The sequence below is a fragment of the Sphaerodactylus townsendi genome, linkage group LG02 (genome assembly GCF_021028975.2).
Source record: "Sphaerodactylus townsendi isolate TG3544 linkage group LG02, MPM_Stown_v2.3, whole genome shotgun sequence".
NCBI lineage: Eukaryota > Metazoa > Chordata > Lepidosauria > Squamata > Sphaerodactylidae > Sphaerodactylus > Sphaerodactylus townsendi.
In genome coordinates, this window is record NC_059426.1 from 86,389,081 (window position 1) to 86,406,346 (window position 17,266).

The window sequence follows — 17,266 nt, forward strand, 5'->3', positions numbered from 1 at the left end:
TCTGCTGTAAGCTGTGGGCTCGTCACATGATTCCCCCCTCCTCCAAAGAGCCCTCACCGTCACTGAACCCTGTCTGGACCATGACAATGAGCATAGTTAATCATTGATGATGTACTTCACCTAATTGTATAAGCTAGTTAAACACATCCTATAGTCTTGTGCCTTTATTTGGCATACAGGGGAAAAAAGAAGTTAAGTATGTCAGAGAAAAAAATCCTGTAGTTCAGCATCCAAATCATGGGAAAGTCTTCATGTGAGAAGACGCATACCAATTTCTGTAACAAACCTATCTAAAGTTCAAAAATCTGACTATATGGCCATAGATAACTGTCTCTTCATAACGGACTTGGGACAGACACAAAAATGCTTCAGAACACTATGCCTGTATTAGTTAGATATAAACGAAGTTCAAAGTTCACATAATTTTTGTGTGATTTAGGCCTGAGAATATAAATTTGCTTTTTCTTATTTACATCTGCTATTTCCATGTGGCTTGTCTGCTGTTTGACAGGGTCAGAAGAGGCAAATGTGAGAACAAATAATGTCTTAAAATCAATGTGTGATTTGCAAGTGGGAGAATGAGAATGAAGTCAAGAAGAGGAAGGGTCTATTCACATTGAAGAAATAATCAGTGGGACAATTTGGGAATCAGCACAATTAACCTCTGTTAGTCCTGGTGATCCACATCTGTTGCCCAATACCACAAATAAAAACACAAGGCAATAGTGTGGTTTTTACTAGTTTATTAAAATTAACTGATCATTATCAATAATTAATTATGCTAGTATTAATTGCGGGCAGGCTGTGCTAGGCAGCCTGGTTATGGCTGCCTTTTGTCTGACAACTCTATCCTGGCTCCAAATCAGCCACTGGTTACCACCAATGTTTATATGCTTGACCACACATAAATTGTTAAGAGGTGTCCAGCCCCATCCACCTTTCCTGATGTGCTGTAAAGCCACTACCAGGTTTGGAAAGATGTCGCTCAGCACCAAAGGTGCTCCTTCACAAGCCCATTCCACCATGGAGCCAGTGGTGGTCTGTTCAAAACATACCTTCCATCATGCCCAGGGTGCTCATTGCTCTTCCCTACCTATCATGAGAAACTTGCCCTGTCTCTGTCAAACAAGGGGGTTTGCCTTGCACCACCTGTTAACAATAATGTCATGAAGCCATGATGTGGATCACTTAAATAAGTGTCATAACCCTCCATAGGGGGACGGATGCCATCATCCCTATACAGGTGAGGCATATTGTACTTAATTGCCTGGAGTCTCTCACATCCATAACACCAACAAGGCCTGTACTGGGCATTGCTGAAAGGGTCTGAAAAATAATGGACAGTAGATCTGGTCTTTGGAGACCAGGTCTACTGCCCACTGAACATTATGGATCTTTAGAATTTTAAGGGCCATTATTTTGAATGCAGCAGCAAGTTAAGTTGCAGGCTTCCTTCACAGGCAACAAGAGTAGGAAGACAGGAGAGGCAGAGCTACTATAAATTTCTTGGCATCTTTACTGGCCACATCACTTTATTATGAATACAAAAAAATTAATTCATGTGATGAAACTATGCGGAATCAAACTGCAAACATGCACATTTTAATGCATAAAGCAATTTCTAACTGTAAGGATAAAGGGCTAGCACATTAACGCCCAATTTAGTCCACATTTACTGGAAAATGAACTGAGGTTTCTAAAGTGCCCACATGAAGAAAATAGGTATGCACATGCAGAATGCACTGTTTGCTACTTCTGATTCAGGATTTACTTTCATAGGCCTTCTGTTCTCAAAACACTCTTACAATAGTGACTGACATTTGCTGTGAACTGCAGTAACACAGCTGGATAGAATGTTAGAGACATCTTCTGCACAGATGTTTGACTGTATGGCTAATAACTAGCCTGTGTTTTGCAGAATTTTAGGTACTAAACAAGACAGCATCATAGAACATACATGGAGGCTACTATATTTTTCCTGGCATAATTGATACAACTATGGAAAGGTTGTTGGGATTGAGTGAAGTTTCAGGTGTTACCACCAGCTCACCAGTCTTTGCTCTTAGGCTTATTCCGCACATGCAGAATAATGCACTTTCAAACTGCTTTCAATGCACTTTGAAGCTGTGCGGAATGGCAAAATCCACTTGCAAACAGTTGTGAAAGTGGTTTGAAAACACATTATTTTGCGTGTGCGGAAGGGGCCTATGTATGTTTAGAACACTGGCATTAGTTTCCTCTCGAAGAGCCTAATTGTATCTGTTGTACCTGGGTTTTACTCCTTCAAATGATTGATCAAGCAATAAATATTATAGTCTCTTACGATACCCTCTTTTTGTCATTTTTTCTACCTGGCCCTTTTCAGTGCATTACCAATTGCTGATCTTTGGGGAATATTTTCTAACATGCCACTTGGTCAAAGGATTTGTTCTTGTGGTCTTGAGGTATCTGAAACCCTAACACACTTTTTCTCCACATGCAAATTATATGGCAGTAAAAGAGCTTCTCTAATAACTCCCCTTCTTGTAGCTTTTCCCAACTGTTTGGAGGACTATCACTTATTTAATCCTCTATTCAGAAACGAAAAGCACATCTCTCTGCTAACTATATCTTGGCTGCACTAACATTTTGGGCTGCTGTCAATAAGTCAGTGCCTAGTTAAATATGCAATGATTCTGGGGCTGGTCAGGAAGATTTATCCCCTTTACGCCATCATGTAACATATTCAGCCTTTTTCTAAAGGAATTCCTCTCTTTGAAATTTTTACCTGTAATGCAAAAGAAAAAACTCCCCACCACAATGCACACAAAATCCCCTTTTCAAATTAATTTATCTCCAGAGAGATGGATTTTTCATCATTACCACATTTCCATGCCAACACACTTTTCCCTCCACAATCTTTGCAAAATGAATAAAAAGTTAATACTCAATAAATTCAATTTGCGGGTGATTTGGGATCCTACCCTGTTGCCCCAACTATGTGGTTAGCTTCTCTACTTTTTCCACCCTGTTTTGTCATGCTTCTCCAGTCTGGTCAATTTCCCTCTCTCCAGAGCTGCTCTGCCATCTTCAGAATGTAGTTAGTGAATTGCTGTGCACCAATGGCTAATGGCAACGGGCAACCCCATCCTCAGGCTGGGCAACCATTTGTGGTGCTGTGGCCATGCCGCTCCCAAAAGGGTCTTCCCAATGGCACTGCCATCAAAAAGCCCCATTATCCCACACCCACTTTATGTTACCAGCTGATGTTCCGTAAGTCCGAATTCCTAGCTGTGGGTGTAATGTGGTAACTGGCTGGGAGCCAAAGCCACGTTTCTGGCCTAGCTTCACTACACCAGCTGTGGCACCCCGTGATGCTGGTGCATCCCCTGATACTGCTCTCCAGTGCTGGAGGTGGGCAGCAGAGCCCACATGGAAGCAGGATCGCCCTCCCACCAGCATAAGTGCCCCAGGGAGGGCATTTCTGCAGCAGAAGTTCCTTTGGAAGGTGCTGTATTAAAGATTTTTAAAAACAGTCTCAACATCTCTTTCTTGTGGTACTGTATTAATACACCACCAAATCCAAATTAACAGTAACTCAAATATAACAAATCAGTAATAATCATTCAAAAGGTATTAACTCAGAAAGGTTCTCAGTATTATAATACAATGTTTCTTTCACATGTACAAGTTATCTGTTTCTACATAACAAAGATCACCTGGCTCAAAAATAATAAATAATACAGTCCAATGTCACACTTTTGGGCTGATCTACCACTGGTATGCTTAGATCTCGCATGTACTTCTCAATGACCCAGTTACCTGTGTAACAGTTAAATTATAGTTAAACATATTGTCTATTTTTAACTTTGTGTGAAAAAGTCAAATGAAACAGGAGAATCTGGAAACACACACACAAGAGAATTCAACAGCTAATACAGAATTCTATATTCTGAAATTCTCTGGTAGTTTCTCAAATGGATTTTTTAGCTCCGTGACAGATTTTTTAGCTATGTAATAGGTGGCCATTGTTATGTGGAAACTGAGAACTTGTACATGTGGTATGAGTATTAATACAGTACTACAAAAAGATGTTGAAACCGGTTTAAAAAATCTTTATTACCTGAATGATACTTTATTGCTATTAGTTATTGGTACAATGTGATTCACTAACTAGCTACAGGTGCACCCGCAATTTTCTTTCAGGATGGTGAACTTCAGGAAGTAGGCTTGTATCTCTTTGATTCTTCCCTTTCATCTCCTCTCTTAGTAGCAAGTAGTTTGTTAAAGGGATTAAACTGTGTTTGAACTTCTCATATCTATTTCCTATTCAGAACCCCCTCACCTTTTTATCTCACTGAGGCAGGATAACCATTCTCTGACCAGGCTTGTCAGATTTCCCACTTTTTCCCCTCAGGGACTGAGCTGCTTCAGATGGTAGCATGAGGTAAATCAAAACAATAACTCATCCCTGTAACTCCAAGAAGGTAAAAGGAAGCCCACTAATTTTGAACTCTCTGGAATATCCCTTAATAAGGCACAAAAAAATTACTGATTTCAAGCAAAACCATAAATGATTTATTTAACAGAGGAGAGATGGGAAAGGAAGATAACTTGGATAGAAGGAATGGAGGCAGGAAAAATATACTTATATACAAGAGCTTTGATGATAAATATTTGGTCATTGGCACAGGATTATTTAGTTTCAGTTAGCTTAGCTGTTATAAAGATGGTACAGTTACTTCAGATGGTACTGGCTTGAAGATTACACACATGGTCTAACACAGTACCCTCACTTAGTCTTCCCAGTTAGAAAACCCCAAAACGTTAATATAAATCACTCTGTTTTGAGGAAAAACAAAGTAAAACCGCCATACACCAGACTAACTGGTCCCATGAATTCTTCTTCCCTTACTCTGGAAGATCTATTCCTCCCTGGTTATATATATATGGCCGCCTCAGCTTGGGTTACTCAATAACCCTCCACCAGTTCTTTTCAGCTGTCACAATAGAATTAGTCAGATTCACACACACACTGACTGAACTACTCTCTCAGAGAAGGTATGTTTAGCTCAGTTAAGACAGTTAAGTCAGATAGCTGTATACTCAAGGAACTTCAAATCCAAAAGCCTCTCAAATTGTTCTTGTCAGGAAGTTATTGTTCTTACTCTTGGGTCAATTCTGCCCAGTCCAAATATCCCAGATTCAACAGGGAAATATTCTGGTTTGGTCAAGAAGTTCACATGGTTCCCAGTCCTAAAGTGGGTTTGTCCCACAATATTTCCCTTATCCCAGGTTTGTCAAAAACTGCTAAAATTGCAATCTTTTCCCAAAATCCCACGTTGAACCCATTTTCGTGGGAACACCATGGGAGCAAAACTCAATTATTTTTCCTGCCCCACTGCCTGATCCCACCACCTCGCCTGACATTATGTCAGTTTCATTTCTGTTGAGCAGCTGACTGGCATTGCAGCCTGCCCTTTCCAAAACATTCCCCAAGCAAGTTTTCTTCCCTTTGATAGCTCTTCTGGGAGCCAGGCAAGTGAGCCCATGTGAGAAAGCATGAGTGCTCACCCCGTTTCTACTCGCTCTCGCCAAGCACCTCTCGCTAACTGAGCCACAGCCCAGCCAGCCCAGCCCTGCAGCTCTGGGCGTACATTCCCAACAGGGTCCATAGGGGAGGGGAGGGGGGAATGCTCCAAAGCACCCTGTGACAGCCCCAACGACTAGCCAAATTTTTTTTAGTATATCATGGGGGGGGTGAATGTCTCATGTTGTTGTTTCTTGCACACCTTTAAATGAGGCTGGAACATAGTGATCTGCTCAGCATTGGTCAAAAGTTTTTACTTTGTATAGCACAACAAGCAATAACTTGTCAATGTTCGCCCAACCAAGTGGAAGCAACTGCTCATATATTCCTGTATTGTTTTCGCCACACAGAACTCAGGAGTCTCTATATTGAACCTTATATTAATTAATATCTTGTCACTTCTGACCAAGACAAGCTATGTCTGCTTTTGAATGACTGCTGCACTAAAAGAACTGTAGACATAGCAAAGTTTTTGGCAACAGCTTTATCAACAACTGCACACTCCTGCTGATCACCTAATAATCTTTTCTATTGTTGTTGTTGTCAGTCTGATGGTTGTTTTATCCTATGCCTAATAATGTTTTGCTGGGGGTGATTTGTGAGAGATTTACATGCTTAATACCCACTTGCACTGGCTTGGAGCTGTTTCTCAGGCTAACAACTTACCTCATAGGGTTGGTGTGAGGACAAAATTAGGAAAGAACATAAGAACATAAGAACAAGCCAGCTGGATCAGACCAGAGTCCATCTAGTCCAGCTCTCTGCTACTCGCAGTGGCCCACCAGGTGCCTTTGGGAGCTCACATGCAGAATGTGAAAGCAGTGGCCTTCTGCGGCTGTTGCTCCAGAGCACCTGGACTGTTAAGGCATTTGTAATCTCAAATCAAAGAGGATCAAGATTGGTAGCCATAAATCGACTTCTCCTCCATAAATCTGTCCAAGCCCCTTTTAAAGCTATCCAGGTTAGTGGCCATCACCACCTCCTGTGGCAGCATATTCCACACACCAATCACACGTTGCGTGAAGAAGTGTTTCCTTTTATTAGTCCTAATTCTTCCCCCCAGCATTTTCAATGAATGCCCCCTGGTTCTAGTATTGTGAGCAAGAGAGGAGAATTTCTCTGTGTCAACATTTCTACCCCATGCATAATTTTATAGACTTCAATCATATCCCCCCTCAGACGTCTCCTCTCCAAACTAAAGAGTCCCAAACGCTGCAGCCTCTCCTCATAGGGAAGGTGCTCCAGTCCCTCAATCATCCTTGTTGCCCTTCTCTGCACTTTTTCTATCTCCTCAATATCCTTTTTGAGATGCGGCGACCAGAACTGGACACAGTACTCCAAGTGCGGTCGCACCACTGCTTTATATAAGGGCATGACAATCTTTGCAGTTTTATTATCAATTACTTTCCTAATGATCCCCAGCATAGAGTTTGCCTTTTTCACAGCTGCCATTCATTGAGTTGACATTCCCATGGAACTATCAACTAAGACGCCCAAATACCTTTCCTGGTCTGTGACTGATAACTCTGATCCTTGTAGCTTGTATGTGAAGTTTGGATTTTTTGCCCCTATGTGCATCACTTTGCATTTTGCTACATTGAATTGCATTTGCCATTTCTTAGCCCACTCACCTAATTTATCAAGGTCCGCTTGGAGCTCTTCGCAATCCTTTGTGGTTCTCACCACACTACATAATTTGGTATCATCTGCAAACTTGGCCACCACGCTACCCACCCCTACTTCCAGGTCATTTATGAATAGGTTAAAGAGCACTGGTCCCAAAACGGATCCCTGGGGGACACCACTCCCTACATCTCTCCATTGTGAGAATTTCCCATTTACACCCACTCTTTGCTTCCAGTTTTTAATCCATAGGAGGACTTCCCCTCTTATTCCTTGATTGCTGAGTTTTCTCAATAGTCTCTGGTGAGGAACTTTGTCAAAAGCCTTTTGGAAATCCAAGTAGACAATGTCCACTGGTTCCCCCTTATCCACATGCCTGTTTACAGCCTCAAAGAACTCTAGTAAGTTTGTAAGACAGGATTTGCCTCTGCAAAAGCCATGCTGACTCTTTCTCAGCAGGTCTTGCTTTTCTACATGTTTAATAATTTTATCTTTAATGATAGATTCTACTAATTTACCAGGAACAGATGTCAAACTGACTGGCCTGTAATTTCCCAGACATGAGAGTTGGTGGGGTGAGAGCTATGTATGTTTTGCTGGGGGTAGGAGGTGTTTTGTGAGCTGGTGCAAAAAATCATTGTTTGGTCGTGGTGGGAGAGGGTGGCCGCCTGTACGGGGAAGGGAGCACACCAAATGCAGGTTGTGTCCCCAGGCTCCAGTTTGCCTAGATACGCCTCTGGAATGCAGTGCATCATGGATGTTCGAGCAAGCATGGCTGTGGCTACATCTGCATTGTAAAAACAAAAAAGCTGGGCTCATGTGAAAGAAATTCCTCCCAGTGTTAACTTGATTCCTTCACAGAAATGTATACTCTAATACAGTTGCTTTCTCCTTGTTAGCTGAAGGATGCTTTTGCTGGCTACAGAGGCTTTACATGTATTAGTGATTTGAGTAACATACCCTCCCAGGCCTGGCACACTCAGCTGACACACTACCCAGATCCCATGCTAGTCCTAGTCAAGAAGGAGTTTATGGTGATGATGGCCCTAGCCCAGTGGGATTCATTGACTGCTGTTCATTGGTGGACACCTCCAAGCCCATGCTGGTCTCAGGACTGTCCTTGCTGCAATTGAGGGGGTCATCAGGGCCAAATGGTGTTAACCCATGGAGGTGGATGTTGCCCCTGCTCAGTTCATGTTGCTGTCAGAAAAGTTATATGGGGCAGAATGAGTGGACCTTTAAGGGCCAAACATGCCACACTGGGGGAGAATGATAGTAATAACGACCTGGGCTATCACCCACTCCTACCCACATGACATTACTGTATGGGTGTGCAGCAATCCCTAGGGTAGCACAACACCACTGGGGGTCCATCTAAACACTGCCCAGTGTCATCTTTCTCACCACTGTATATGCTCTCCAACCCACTCCTGCTTGGTGATATCCAGGATATTCTGGCTTGTGTGCATAGTGTCCAATTTCAAGCAGGAGAAAATGATAGATTTGGAAGCAGCCAAATAGGCCATCTAGTCCAACTTCTGCTCAACGCATACCTGACAAGTATTTGTCCAATCACTGCTTGAGGACTGCCAGAAAGGGGGAGCTCACTATGTCCCTAGGTAGCTAATTCCACTGCTGATTAACTCTTTCTGTAAAATTATTTTCCTAATATCCAACTGGTATCTCTTGGCCTGAAATTTAAATCCATTATTGTGAGTCCTATCCTCTGCTGCCAACAGGAGCAGCTCCCTGCAAATACTTAAAGAGAGCAATTATGTTCCCCTTCACCCTTCTTTTCTTCAGACTAAATATTCCTAACTCTCCAGACCCCTAATCATCCTTGTCCTGATCATCTCTTCTGTAGCCATTCCATTCTGTCCCTATCTTTTTTGAAGTGAGGTCTCCAGAACTGCACACAATACTCCAGGGACAACCTGACCAATGCAGTATACAGCAAAACAAAGGCCTTTTTTGCACACGGGCGGAAACGAGCCTCCACCAGCATAATTTATGCTGATTGAGGCTCTGGGACCATTCGCACGCTAGCGTGCGAGCGGCCCCCTCTCCCCCCCAGCTGGAGAGGCGGCTCCGCATGGAGCTGCCTCTCGGTCATCCCCTTCCAACCTCCAGGAGGGCAGCATGGGCAGGTCCCTGCACCCCTCCAGGGCAACGCTGGACATGACGGTGAGTGGAGGCGATGGGGGAAGCAGCGTCTTGCCAGCGGTTCACACTGCACTGCTGGGAAGATGCTTCTGTGCAAAAACCTTGCTTGTTTTGCAAGGTTAAAAGCAACAGCTTCATGCCGCTTTTGGGTGGTCAGGACGGCGCTGCTGCAATGTAGCAGCGCCTCCTGTGCGAACAGCCGCCCAGGGACGGCGTTTTTGCCGTCCCTGGGCCGCTGTATATCGCCCATGCGGAAAGGGTCTAAGGCATATTGGAATTTGGAAGTTATGCCTTTGGTTGATACACCCCAAGATCGCATTAGCCTTTTTTGTCACTGCATTACACTGGCTTCTCATGTTTAGCTTTCCACCTACTCATATCCCTAGATCTTGTTCACAAACAATCTTTCCCATAGACTTACTCTTATCATGCCTCTGAGTTTGTTAAATTCTGTGCAACTAAAATCTAACATACACAGGTGGCTAAGTACTTCCTTGATCCCCAACAGCAAAAGGAATTACAGGTGGACATGGTCACTTCCCCCTAAAATTCCCACCACCTTTACCCTATCTACCATTAATATGATAATTAGTATTATCATACTAGGGCATTAGTACGATAAATTCTTAGTATTCATTAATATTTCAGTTTCTGAAAGGTACCTTGCAATGCCAAATACAGAAGCAAAAATGAAACATATTTGGAATTTAAAAGTAGAATAGGAATTCTGAAATGTTGCTGAATTGGAATGAAATAGCATTTTAATTTTACTCTTCCACGCTTCTGGTGTGCTTACACTGTTTCTCTGATAATAAAAAAGCTGGTGTGTAGTAATGCCATAAGCTACAGTAATAAGCACACTGACTGTTACATCTTTCTTCATGCAAAAGCTAGCCACATGTCAGCCTTAATTTATTGGGAGCACTCCTGATTTGTGACTTGGTATGTGCAAGGTTCTTGCTGTATGAGGAAACTGACAACTGATGAAAGGCTTCACCTTTGCCCACTACAGTATATCAATTGGGTCAAATAAAGTAGCCTTAAAAGCATCTCAGATTCCAGAACCTCAGCCCATGTGTCTTGATTATCATTTGTGTGTGTGTGTGTGTGTGTGTGTGTGTGTGTGTGTGTGTGTTCTCTCAACTGAGCAGAATAACTTGAAATGTTTCTCAAATAAATGCAATGGAATGGATTATAATTTAATAAGTAGTATCAAATGCTTTAAGGCAAATGTCCAGATGTTTTGTGGGACCTCACTTGTGACCTTTGAATGATTAGGGCTGCCAAGACTTCAGGGATCCCGTTATAGTTGACACTGCAAGAGATGATGTTCTGGAGAATGTGAAAAGTAGAGGTAACTCATGGGCATTAAGATAACTAATTATGCTTTTCAGAAATATTTGGGAAACTATTAGCTGCATTGCCTTTGGCAACATTTTCTATTCTGTAACAAAATCTCCAGCAAGTTTTGCTCTCTAGCAGCAATCCTTGCAGTCCACTGTCCAAGGCACTCCATCAGCACTGGATCACACTGAGGTTAATACAGTTGGTGCTGGTGAAGGTGCTTTGAGGATCCAGCTGAGACTAACCCAATTGTTACCATTGTAAGTGAGAGGAAAACTCAGCACACTCTGTTTCAATTTTCACTCATGCTGTTTTTGTGCTCCAGGGCTAAAGCATATTTAGTAGGTGGAAGAACAGAAAACAGAGAGAGTCCCAGACTGACTGGGCCAACAACACCATTTGTCAGTTAAGCAGCAGAAAAAAATACAGCAAGGCAGAACTCCTAAATTTCTAATGATCTTCTGTTGACATATATTGAATCTGAATTAAAGACATTATCCATTCTGGCTTGTTCTTAATTTTGGGGATAAAAAAGAATGGCGCCAAAGCATGTAATCTTTTATAGAAAAGTCCATAAACCTTGAGGTTTGGATAACACATTTGTAGCAGGGGAAAAGGTGAGAATTAGAGAAGCTCAAAGATCTGTGGTGATGTCATTGTCATACATTATCAGAGACGGTACAATGTAACCAAAAATACTAGAACAGAAGCTAAATGTTTTCTATTATTGCAGAGTGCATTAACACTGGAAGATTATGTGGCTTGTTAGTCAGTAAACAGCCTACTTTGTTTGGTTCTGTATTATTTTATTTATATTATTTTACTTCATCAGGAGATTCATTTTAGGTGATGCAACTAATTTTAGGTGATCAGATAATATTGCCTAGAGCAGGAGTATGCAACCTGAGGCTCCAGAGCCACATGCGGCTCTTTTGTCCTTGCACTGCAGCTCTGTGTGGCTTGGGTCCTCTCAGCCTCCTTCGGAGAGTCACCCTAAGGGTTAATAGGAAAGAGCCCCTGTTCCTAGAGAGGCACAGCCGAGACAGCTATCCCAAGCCACTTCCAGCTTCCCTATCTTAACTGCCTGGTTGGCTGATGATGGTGATAACGGTGCGGGGTGGGGGCGGAGCACCACTGGTGGATCCTCTTGAACAGGTGAGCAGCGAACGGCGGGAAATGGGAGGGAGTTGCAGGAGCGCAGATTTTCAGCACAATCCTAACCTCAGTCTGCCCCACTTGAATGGGGGGCCAGGGGTTGACCCTGCTTTGGGTGGCCTCATTTCCCCCTCCCCGGGTCCTTTTGGGGGGTGGGACCACATGGGAGACCCCAGCAGTGCCACCTTGGGTTGCAGACCCCCCCCCCAGCAGCCCCACTGAGCTCCAGGGGCTTTCTTGGCAAATGGCAGCCTGGCTGAGTCCAGGTGAGAAAGACAATGCCAGGTTTTAAAGGAGTTATTACCTGCAGCCCTGCAAGTTTGCACTTGTCAGGGCTGTTTGATGGGGAGGCGGGGGTGGGTGGGAATTGTTTGCTTCTACATTGCCAAGGAGGGCAGGAGCGCATGGAGAAAACCTTGCACATGGGTCTTGAAAGGTTTAGTTCAGAGTAAGCCAGTGGAGGGTAAGCTTGTAGATCGTGGAAGGGAGGAAGGCCGGGACCATCCTCAGCCATGGTTGTTGCAGGTTGCCAACTCCTGGCGGGCAAATCCCAGGACATTTGGGGCTAGATTCTCAGAAAGTGTGGCTTTTGGGACCAGGGTGGGGGCCATGCTCCGTGAGGAATATGGCTGTCGAGTCCACCCTCCATGACAGACATTTTCTCAGAGGGGGGAGAAGTTCTGCCCCTCCGGAAGTTGACAACCCCATTAAAGGCACCAATTTTGATCCACCATCCAAGTGGAATTTGAGGGGGTTCTTGGGGGGGCATAATCAATGTCTTTCAACACAAGAAAAGAGAAATGTGTGAAACTGGGGTTCAACTGCTGGTCATTTGAATAATGTACAAAACAACAGACTTTTTACCCCTCCCCCATTTTTTTTTGCTTTGATGGGTAAAATTGGGCCCCAAAGAAGGGAACTTATCCTTGCATGAGAATAAAGACAGAGTTATCTTCATTTTAGAAGTCAAAAAGTATTTGTGGCTCCAAGTGATTTCTTTTCAGTGGAAAATGGGTCCAAATGGCTCTTTGAGTGTTAAAGGTTGCCAACCCCTGGCCTAGCCACCATAAGGCAAGTCTTGGTCACCTTCATGATCATCCTGTAAGTTTTAAAATTCCTTAAAGCTATTCTGTCTGCACAAACATGTATGTATGAATGAATGAAATTTCATGCTGTAATTGTAGGTCATAGCATAATATATGACATAATCATCAGGACTGTATATATTTGTATATGTCTTCTTTCTGAGTTTTTAGAAATTATTGTTGTTGCTTTTGTTTGCTTATTAATTGCTAAAATCAGTTCAAGAAAGTTTCTCTTTTGAGCCACTGGAGTTTCCAATTCATTTGAGAGTTGTTCCTTTTAAAGATAAACCTACCAAAATACCAGATGTTTAATCAATACTCTTAACATTCTGAAAGTCTAGACCATGGTAACAAAATGTCAATTGAATCACTCTGGAAAAGCAGATCCTTTGATTTCAACAGTCTGCAATGCACTGTATTGGGACTCAAAGAGCATTTGCATTTTTCAAAAATGCAAATGGGTGGAAGGAGCGGGCTGCAGTCAATAAGGCCAAAGTGTAGCTTGATGACCTGAAGAAAAGATCTCCATGTGATCTCCTGTTGTTTTTGACAGGGATATGTAACCTAGAAGAATTAGCGTATGGAAGAAAAAAGGTGTAGTCTTTAAAAGAAAATAATCCTCAATTTTAGGACATGATCCAGCCAAAGTTAAGTACTTCCGCTAATTTAATTGGGAAACATTTGAGTGTATGCTGAACTCTGAATTGAAGTCCTGAGATTTAAAATGCTTAACTTTGAGTGGATTATGCCCTTAGTTTAGTTTCCCTTAAGAGTAAGTTCCAGAAGGTAATAACAAAGTCAAGTGCTGAGGACTTGTGTTAGAGGTGATTACCTTTAATCCAAGATTCAACCAACCATAAATGATGGTGAAATACATCAGTTTCTATGGTTAAGACAGAAACCTGCCTTTGGTTCTTAGCACCTTCTAAACTTTTTGTGCTAAGTCTATCATACATTTTCAATAAAAAATAATTTTGTAAAAAATTATATCCTGGCCATTCTGTTGCCAAAATGAGATCATAACACACAGCAGGTACGAGGCAGGGCTAATTGTCTTTTTACTATAATTTTAGGGAGTGATAGCAGTTTTACAGCCCAAAATGGGAAGTGAATCTCCCTCTGGAGCCAGTGCAACCTTGCACGAGTGGAAATGCTCTTTCCACCGACACAAGAGACAAATGGGCCTTTGGAAGGGCAACTTACCCAGGCAGCCACGTACTATACAGCTGTGCAGTGCCTGACCCAGCGGTTTCTTCCATCACCCAGGCCCATCAGAGCAAAATGCTGCTCTGGTGTGACCTAGGGCATTCCAGGGGGCAGGTTAAACTTTGTCGGCCTCCGGAACCCATTCAGCCCCCATGCACCATGCAGAATCCCAAACAGAGAAACACCACAATTCTCATGGCATATCTCCATTCTTCTGTAAGGGGGAGTTTCAGGTGAGTCTTTTGTTTTTTACTTCTTCAGGATTCCTGCACCACTGTAAAGCCCTTTGGAGTGAGCAGAGTAGTCCTCACCTGCCTGACAGCTTTGGATTGGACTGTTACTGAGAGATTTTATTTCTTTGGTGCCCAGTAAGCACCTTCATTGAAACATCTAGTTAACTGATTGAGTTTTTTTAACCTGATAAATACATACTTTATCCCATGTAAAAATACAAAAAAAATCTTATTTGTATTCTTAGGTTTGTGAAAATGAACTTTAAAGGAACATTCACTGGGCAGGGGCTAATGAGGTATATGCAATTCATTATTGATGGAATAAAAGGGGAAGTCGTCCTATGGATTAAAAACTGGTTGAAGAACAGGAAGCAAAGGATGGGTGTAAATGGGAAGTTCTCACAATGGAGAGATGTAGGGAGTGGTGTCCCCCAAGGATCCGTTTTGGAACCAGTGCTCTTTAACCTATTCATAAATGACCTGGAAGTAGGGGTGGGTAGCATGGTGGCCAAGTTTGCGGATGATACCAAATTATGTAGGGTAGTGAGAACCGCAAAGGACTGCAATGGAAATGTCAACTCAATGCATGGCAGCTGTGAAAAAGGCAAACTCTATGCTGGGGATAATTAGGAAAGGAGTTGATAATAAAACTGCAAAAATTGTCATGCCCTTATATAAAGCAGTGGTGCGACCACACTTAGAGTACTGTGTTCAGTTCTGGTTGCCACAACTCAAAAAGGATATCGAAGAGATAGAAAAAGTGCAGAGAAGGGCAACGAGGATGATTGAGGGATTGGAGTACCTTCCTTATGAGGAGAGGTTGCAGCATTTGAGACTCTTTAGTTTGGAGAGGAGACGTCTGAGGGGGGATATGATTGAAGTCTATAAAATTATGCATGGGGTAGAAAATGTTGACAGAGAGAAATTTTTCTCTCTTTCTCACAATACTAGAACCAGGGGGCATACATTGAAAATGCTGGGGGGAAGAATTAAGTCTAATAAAAGGAAACATTTTTTCACGCAAGGTGTGATTGCTGTTTGGAATATGCTGCCACAGTAGGGGTAATGGCCACTAACCTGGATAGCTTTAAAAAGGGCTTGGACAGATTTATGGAGGAGAAGTCGATCTATGGATATCAATCTTGATTTGAGGTTGCAAATGCCTTAGCAGACCAGGTGCTCAGGAGGAGCAGCAGCAGCAGGCCATTGTTTTCACATCCTGCATGTGAGCTGCCAAAGGCATCTGGAGGGCCACTGCAGTAGCAGAGTGCTGGACTAGATGGACTCTGGTCTGTTCCAGCAGGCTCTTTCTTATGTTCTTATGATGCTTTAATTCTGTATATGTTGTATGTTTACCAGAACAATAGTTTGTACGGCTACACACGTTTTTGACATAGATATCAACTGTATCTTTGGGGGAAAATATATTAGAAAAACATTTATATGGCTGACCACTGATGAAGACAGCTGACAGAAGGCTTAACTGGTCTTTTTTCCCCTTACAAATGAGAATATTATAGTATTTATATGTTATGATTATTTAAATATATTTGTGAGTTAGTTTACAATTTATTTAATTTACAGTAATTTAATTTTTCACAGATATGTCACAACCTTTCTTGTTTTCAAGCCATCAAAACTCAAGTCCTCTAACATGCCTTCTGTCTAAAGCTTTCCTGAAAATGTAGCGTAAACGGCCTCTAAAATAATTTAATACCTTGAGATTATTGTTTTTCCATATGTACATTTAACTTTTTGAATGTATACTTAACTTGCTTCCAGAAAAACAAACGTATGTACTCTGGACATAGTAGAACTACAGCACAATCCGGGATTTGGGAGTGATGGTGAATGGATTCTTAGAAGTGGTGTAGGGTTGCACCAACACTGGTGCCCACTCTACCAGTGTAAGGAGCAAATATGCAAGTGGTGGGATTATTATCCCTAAAAAGGTCATCTCAGTTTAGCCTTCTAAAGGTGCCAACATGCTAATAGATCAGATTGACAGAGGGCTGTCATACTGGCACTTAATATAAGAAGTGGTTCTTCAGGTGTATGGGGCCAAGGCTGTTAACGGTTATAAGGGTAGGTGATAATTAGAAGTTTGAATTGAACTTGGTAACTGATAGTAACTGACCAGTAACTAACAGAGATGGGACTGGGTTTCAATCTCCTTTTGAACAACAGCAAAGCCTCTCTATTACTGTTACTGGATCTATCAGCAGCATTTGACACTGGACCATGACATCAGGTTGAGAGCATTTGAAATAGGGGTTAAGGGGTCTGCTTTGGGCTTAAATTGTTCCTTATGGGTAGGTCTCAGAAGGCCAAATGTTGTTGCTGGAGGCAAACTGTTATCAGCATGTGACTTATATTGTGGGGTTCCTGGGGCTTGTTTTATGCCCGATATTATTCAATCTCTGTGTAAAGTCCTTAGATCTTTATTGATTTGCATTTGCCTACTGCCATATATACACTAACGACACACAGCTCTGTATTCAAATATCTTGATAATACCTTAGTTCTGGGGAACATTATTAAGGGTAAACAAACTGAATTCTAGCACAATGCTGGTAATGCTGGTTGGAAAGGTTGAGGCCTTTGATAGGGTCCAGCTTGCTGACTTAGTTAAGAACCTAAGGATCAGAGAGAATTGTATTAAGGTTTTATATTGGTAGTATCTTACACCATTGAGATTGGGCAAAATATTTAAGAACTCCTCTAATTTTTGTTGGAAATATAGATAATGGGTTAGTATTTTGTTCCATATGCCCCTCAGTTAAAGGATATTGGAGAAGGGTGAGAAAAAGAATTTACCAGATTACAGGTGTAGAAATGTCTATGTCATCATAAACATTTTTCTTAGGATTTAATGAAAAAACTCTACC